This window comes from Spermophilus citellus (assembly GCF_964194105.1).
Source record: "Spermophilus citellus genome assembly, chromosome: 3".
In the NCBI taxonomy this organism is placed as follows: domain Eukaryota; kingdom Metazoa; phylum Chordata; class Mammalia; order Rodentia; family Sciuridae; genus Spermophilus; species Spermophilus citellus.
Genome location: NC_138184.1, coordinates 61,878,112 through 61,886,078, shown reverse-complemented (window position 1 = coordinate 61,886,078; position 7,967 = coordinate 61,878,112).

The window sequence follows — 7,967 nt, the reverse complement described above, 5'->3', positions numbered from 1 at the left end:
CCTTCTCTGCCATGACCAAGATTCTGTGCCAGCATTGAGCACAGCACCTGGATCAATTGTGCCCAGAAGGAATGGCTGCATTAATTTAACCTAAATAGTTCAAGAGGGTACTGACCTCAGGTTGTCACTCTTAGAGACAAGTGGCACAGCATAGCTTGGAGGATCTTGGACACATTGGTATCAGTCTCAGCTTGGCTTAGCTAGGGAACAGGCTTTTAGGGAAATGGCCCATTCCTTTAATCAAGATCTGAGAACTAGGCCTGGTTCCCATTCACCTACACTTCATAGGGGAAGGTGTAATTTTTGGCCCCAGTATGTTTCATTTCTTTCCTGCTCCCTGGCTCCTTTCCCTCTTCTAAGCCCATATCCATTTTTCTCATAATCATGGGAAGGACAACTGTGTACAAGGCATCCCTGGACTAATGGTCATGTACCTTAAGCTCCCAGTCAATCCTTCAAAGAAAATATTGTTCCCACTTAATAAATGGAGCAAAACTTGTCACCAAATTACCACATATGCTGTTACTGAGAAGCAAGAGTCAAAAACACTGAGAAGGCAACATCTCTAGCAATTAGAGAAATGCAAATTAAAACTACTCTGAGATTCCATCTCACTCTAATTATAATGATAATCATCAAGAATACAAGTAGCAGCAAATTTTGGTGAGGACGTAAAGAAAAGGAAACACTCCTATGTTGTTGGTGGGACTGCAAATTTGTATAACTTTTCTGGAATGTTGTTTGGAGATTCCTCAAAACAAATTAGGAATAAAACCACCTTTTGAACCAATTATTGTACTCCTCATCATATATCCAAAGGACTTAATATCAGCATACTACAGGGACACCTCCACATCAATGTTTATAGCAGCATAATTCACAATAGCTAAGCTATGGAACCAACCTAGATGCCCATCAACAGATTAATGGATATAGAAATTGTTGTATATATATATATATATATATATATATATATATATATATATATATATATATTCAACAGAATATTACTAAGCCATAAAGAAGAATGACTATACGACATTTGCCAGTAAATGGATGGATATGGAGATTATAATGCTAAGTAAAACAGGCCAATCCAAAAAATCCAAAGGTGGCATGTTTTGCTGATATATGGAGGCCAAACTACAATAAATGAGGGAGGGAAAGAGGAGTTCAGGAGATTATACAAAGAAGCATTGAATTAAGGGAACAGACATAGGAATATGAAAGACAATAGAATGAATCTAACATAAGTTAGATTGTATGCATATAAAATACATAAATGAATTCCACCATTGTGCCCACCCACAAGAATGGGATTCATAATTATAATAATTAAAATAGGAATTATAATTAGGAACTCCTATGCTTGTATAATTTTATTAAAATGGATTCTATGTTATGTATAATTAAGAAGAGCCACTAAAATAAAATAAATTTAAAAATATTAGATAGGAACATGAATCCAAATTGATGATATCATAGCCTGATTGATGATTATATGTCTTTAGGTACATTCCAGAATTTTCTGAATCTCTCTCCCAGTGGTGTCTGCCAAAGGTGTCCAGACCTGAGAGAAAGGTAGATGTCCAGGAAACTGCACAGAGATGGAGCAAGAGATCTCTGGTTATAGAAGCTTCTCTGAAGCCAGGATTCCCTGAGTGTTGGCATTTAAGGAAATAAAATTTTCATTGTGGCAAATAAAATCACACTTTTCTAGTTTTTTTTTTCAATTTCTCAGCTGACAATCTTGAGTTACTTTTCAGTTGATTAACAGCCAATATATTTTTTTCTTCCCTGAGCTATATGCAGTTTGGGCCCTGTGATATACTTTCTTGTACTCTGTAGTCTCTAAGCATGTGCCCCTGTGAGGAACCTGGCTTGAAATATATGGGAAAATGAGTGTCAGGACACTGAGATCTGTAAGCAACACTCTATTAGAGTGTCAGTGATCCAGAGGGATGATCTCTAAAGTCTGAGCCCTTTGCACATTGGAGCTTCTACTTTTATACATAAGCAAGTTTGAGGTACCTCAAGGCAACAAAGTTGGTGCAATACCATTGGATGGTGCAGTCTACATTCCTTACATAGGTACAAGCTTTTCAACAACTTAGAGACTCTTACCTTATACAGCTTAGGTACTTTTACTGCATTAAGCCTAAAGAGGTATTGTTCTGTCCCCATTACTTTGTTTCCTTCTTCTAATACTGTGGTTATGCTTTATAGGTATTTGTTCGCCACTGCAAGCCTTTATGGTTATGTGTCAGTAAGCAGTACAGCTGTTAGGAAACAGAAAAAAAACACAGCCTGCCAGCTCTTAACTGCTGAGTTCCCACTTTGCTATACCTCAGACACCTGTTTCTGAAGACTTCCCACACATGAAAGAAGAATAAACAATAGTCTTTCAAGTCAAAGGGACCTCCTGGGATGTCTTCTCTAGGCTCTGTCTTTAAAATGGGGAAGGAATCATATTTATACAGATGGACATCCTCTCTATTAGGAACAAACCAGACTTTGAGAAGCTTTGAATAAATTTTATACAGTTCGGTGCTGGGCAGTTCTCAGTTCCGACACATGTTGTTGAGAAGCCATTTGATATCCAGAAGTCTGTGTTTTCTCATCTCTACAATTGGATGCTTTTGGAGGAGTCATTTTAATAATGGCTTCAGGGAAGCTATTGATCTAGGTAGTTGCCAGGCATCCACAGCTGAGAGAACACCTTGAAGTTACTGTGAAGATACTGTTTAACCATTATCTGACAACTCGCATCAATTTTCTTTCAGAAGCTTATAACATGGTCACCATGGAAACTTCTGTCATCCACATGCCCAAACACATTCTCTCACCTCTTCCTTGTCTAAAATCCAGATTCAATTTCTCTGATGATTCATGTTACTGCCAATAATTATATATTCCTACTTGGCCTCCTTTTGCTCTATGCCTTCAATAATACAATTTTCTGCTGCTTCCCTTTAAAACCCATTTCCATCTTTGTTTTGAAAACATAGAACCTTTAGATCAGCCTGTGTCTACAATTGATAAAACCTGATTAAACTTAACACATTTTCAATATCAACCTATGTTTTAATGTGTAAAGGGGAATGCAATGAATTCTGGCTGGTGTTTTCCTTTGATGTAAACTGAACCAAGATTCTCTGGATTCTGAAATGGGAGGCCCAAGATGACTCAGATAAATGATAAGGTTCTGTTCATATTATACTAGGTAATATATTGGTCTGGATTATGCATATATATGCATATACATATATAAAATCCAGTAATTTTTATTTATGAATAATATACAGGCATATATATATATATATATATATATATGTGTGTGTGTGTGTGTGTGTGTGTGTATCACAAATCCTGCTTTTCTGAATAATTGTCATTTTCCAAATCTGAAGAGAATAAGGAATGTTGCAAGTGTCTTGTGATCTGGTGGAGGGAGGTGTGTTTTGGCTTTGCAATCAGACACAGCTCATCTTGAGTCTCAATCCAGCTGTTTATTAGTTGTGGGACTTTGTCCACAGAAGAAACCAGATTTTACATCCTGGCCATTAGGTCTAAGGACAATAAGAAGTTTGCCTTTTGTATTTAAACAATAGAGTCAAAGCTATGGACAAATAACAGGGTATGTGTCCCCAAACCCCTTGGGAACCCATTTTCCTTTGTTTGCTGATATCTGCAATGGGAAAGAGCCTGTGACCAGCACCAAGTGGGAAGCCTTTCCTGGTTGGAACTCCCTGCTCTCACTCAGGGCATTGTCTCTACTGCTCTTTGGACCTGAGGAAAAATATTAGCAAAAATTTTTATCCCTTTATTCTAGTACATGAAGAGTTAGAATAGGGGCTTACCTCTATGATGTAAAGGGACCTACAGTTCTCAAATTTGGAACTTGGCTGCTGAGCTCAGATATGCTGGAGAGAGTCAGATTTTAAGGTGTCATTCCAAAAACACAAATACTTCATTACTAATACTTAGTCACAGTAATGTAATATTTTGGATATATTGGGTTATGATATTAAAATCAATTTCAACTGTTTCTTTTCATTTTTTAATATGAATCCTAGAAAATTTTAAGTTACCCTTGTGCCTTATGCATATTTTTATAGGACATTTTTGCTTTAGAGGGTTGCTTCCCAGTTCAAAGTTCTATTGGTCTCCCAAGAAGACCAGAGAACAGAAAAGTTGAATGAAAATGTTTACAGTAATTGCCATTGTTTTATTTAAGAATAATATACAGGCATATATAATCTATGAACTGAAATTACCTTATATACAAGGTTAAATGCAAATGTTCTGTAGTTGGGCTAGATCCCACTTCTGGGATCCCACTTCTTGCCTTAAAATAGCAGCAGCCTGAGGCTCTGGGGTGCAATTCCCAGGCCTTTAAAAAACAAACAAACAAACAAACAAACAAACAAAAACACTGCAACCCCAAACCTGTCATTCTGGCCTCATTCTTGCCTGGAGTGGATATCATCCCCTCTGGCTCAAAAAGAAGGATCCCTGGGCTCAGGCTGCGGGGAGTTGACTAATGCCCTGTCCAATCAGAAGCTCTTGCAGAGAACAGTCCAAACCCGAGGGCTGCCGGTGAGAAGGGTTCCTGCTTCCGTGCTCTTCTTGCTTGCTCTTGACTGGGGCCTTTTCTCCGGAGTCCCCAATTCCTGCCCTTCAGCTCCAGGCTTCGCTCCCCTGGCTAAGATACCGTATTGCTCTGCTGTGCAGGTGATGAAGCTCCCAAGGGCAGATCTGGCTGCAGAGCAACAGGAAGTGGTGAGTGTGCAGTGCCCCTTGGATTGGAGCCTGGACTGGGAGACTGGGGCAGGGAGGCCATCAAGCGGGACTGCCTGTGGCGGGATCATGAGCTGGCAAACCCGGACTCCTGGCACTCTCTGCGTCCACAGGCCTGAGCCCTCTTCGGGGGCAGTGTCCCTCAGTCCCACTGGTCAGCCAGGTGGGGAGCGTGTCAGTGGCCAAGACCCCTCGCAGCCCCCCCCATCCCCTCGAGGCAGCCTCCCCATCCCCTCAAGGCAGCCTCAGCCCCTGCTCAAGTCCTAACTAGTAAGCAAGTGCTGTAGCCAAGCATCTTCCCAAGCTGTGGTGATTGACAGGTGGGAAGAGCATAGGAATACAATCTCTAAATGCCAACTGCATTTTCCTGCAGGAGGAGAGCTGTGGTGTACAGGGGTTCTTGATTATTCCTAGGCTAGGCACTTTTCAGTTTTACTTTCTGTTTTCCCTCCCTTCCTTTCTTCCTTCCTTCCTTCCTTCCTCCCTCCCTCCCTCCCTCCCTCCCTCCCTCCCTTCCTTCCTTCCTTCCTTCCTTCCTTCCTTCCTTCCTTCCTTCCTTCCTTTTCTTCTTCTTCTCCTCCTCCTCCTCCTCCTCCTCCTCTTCTTCTTTTCTCTCTCTCTCTCTCTCTCTCTCTCCCTCCCTCCCTCCCTCCCTCCCTCCTCCTCCTCTTCCTCTTTTTTTTTTTTTTTTTTTTTTTACTGAGATGGCCTTGTTATGGTTTGATGTATATCGACATTCTATTGCAATTAAGTATATCATTTTTACATACACATGGATTCACCTATTGATTGTTTATATTGTGATTCCTTGTTGATTGTAATAGTAAAGTTTCATGATATATATGTGTCAGGTAATGATAATTCTTTTTCTCTTATATTTGAGAAGTTTCTTGACTAAGTTCACATATATTTAACTTTGTGGATGAGGTTTAGAACTGTATGTTTTGATTCCTTCTTTCATTAAAAGTAAAGCATGCTTTTTATTATTAGTGCATTATAGTTATAATAATATTCAGGTTCATTGTGGTATAATTATACAAGCATGGAATACAATTTGCTGTACTTCAGCACACAGTACTTCCCTTTTACCTCTTCTCCTTCCCTGGTGTTCCTTCTATTTATTTAGAGTTTTTTTAAAAATCCCTGCTTCGTAGGTGCACGCAAATGTAAAATTCACTGCTACATATTCATATATATATAGGAATTTTGTTGGGAAAATAATGTAAGTTAATTTTGGGGAAAATTATCATCTTTGAAATGATGAGTTTTATTATCTACACATGGGGTGTGTAATTGAGTTTTTAATGTGCTTCTAATGATTTTATTTTCTTCTAAGTTAGATATAATTTATTTTTAAACCTGTGTACATGGAAAACTGCATGCATATGGCATCTATATAAAACCTAAACATGGTAACTTGTACTATTTTTTTAAACTGGATGTACTGTGACTGAAAATGTGGCTGGCCCCTACTGACCATTTTCTCCATAGTTTATTATTTATCACTTCCAAAATGTACAGACTCTTGAATCATGCCGCTGGGTTTCACGTGTTTGGATGAGTACTGCTGTGTTCCTTCATGTTATTGGGGTCAGATGTGCTGTAATTTCAGTATGCCTGTTTCTGTGGGGGAGTATTATGTATCTTTATTAGCATATTTAGTTTCCACTAAAGATAATAATAACTTAAACTCCTTCTTGAGTTTATGAGAGTAAATTTGTTTCATATATTCATCAATTCTAATTTTGTCTAGGATGGGATTTCATTGAACATTTCTCTAATTTCTAAAGATGTTGATTTTTTTTAGGATTATTGAATACCTAGATGTCTACTGTATAAATTGGCAGTTTGTTTCTTGCCTGCATTTCTTTTGTGATTTCTGGCTTCAAAGATAAGAAAATAGATCATAAGAGGCAGCTGGAGTTTGATTTCAGGAAAAAGTGGATTCACTTTTAATTATTAAAAAATGTATTTCCCTTTTTTTCTGTGTATGGATTGTGGGTTTCTTGTCTGTTTTATTTTTGGAGGTTATTTTTAATGGAATTCTAGGGCTTTTCTTTGGAAATTCTAACAGGAAAAATAAATAACAAAAATCTTCCCTATGACTGGAGAAAAATGAATATATATCAGGAGCAAACCAGCCTATCTGGACCTTTGAAGGCATTTTATACAGTTCTGTGTCTGGATAGTTCTCTGTGTGCTGCTGAGGTGCCATTTTATGTCCAGGAACCTGTGTTTTCTCATCTCTACAATGGGTATAATTTTAGAGGACACAGGTGGATAATGCTTTTCATAGAGCCTACCAATATATGTCTGCTGTGCCCACAGCTGACAATGCACCTGGAAGACAACATGAACATACCAATTGTTTAACCACTAACTGCAATTCACATGGATTTTATTTCAAAAGATTGTAGTAACATTTTGACTCCAGGCCCCCATGTCATCCACATGCCCAAATATAAAAGATTGAGTCCTCCTTGTCTGAATTCCAGATTCCAATTCTCAGGTAATTCAACAATGTGCAACTAATTGCATGTTTCTCCTTGCCCTCCTTTTATTCTATGTCCCCAATAAGAGTTTTCTACTTAGAGGCATAAAGAAATATATATATATTACATATACTATATATACAGAGTTTTATATATCTATATCTATCTATATCTATCTATCTATCTATATATATATATATCTATATATATATATATATATGTATATATATATCACACATACAACATTGCTCTGCCTCCCAATTGTCCATCTTCTTCCCAGCCCCCTCCTCTTACCTTCAGACCTGTCCACATGAATATATAGTGGGCATCACAAACAACAATGCAAAAGGCTTCCTCAAAACCAACACTCTTTTTCTTGCCTCATATGGTCTTTCTGCCTCATCCAGGATTGAATGTCAAATAAGTCCCTAGCTTGTTCAAGATAAAAATTCAGGAACTGTCATTGGTCTTTTGCCCCCTTACCCCACACAAATCCATCACAAATTCCTGCTTATTTTTTTCCTAGTTCTTTTTTTTTTGTTTGTTTTTAATATGATATTATATTTATTTATTTATTATTGGTTGTTCACAACATTACAAAGCTGTTGACATAACATATTTCATACATTAGATTGAAGTGGGTTATGAACCCCCAATTTTACCCCAAATGCAGATTGC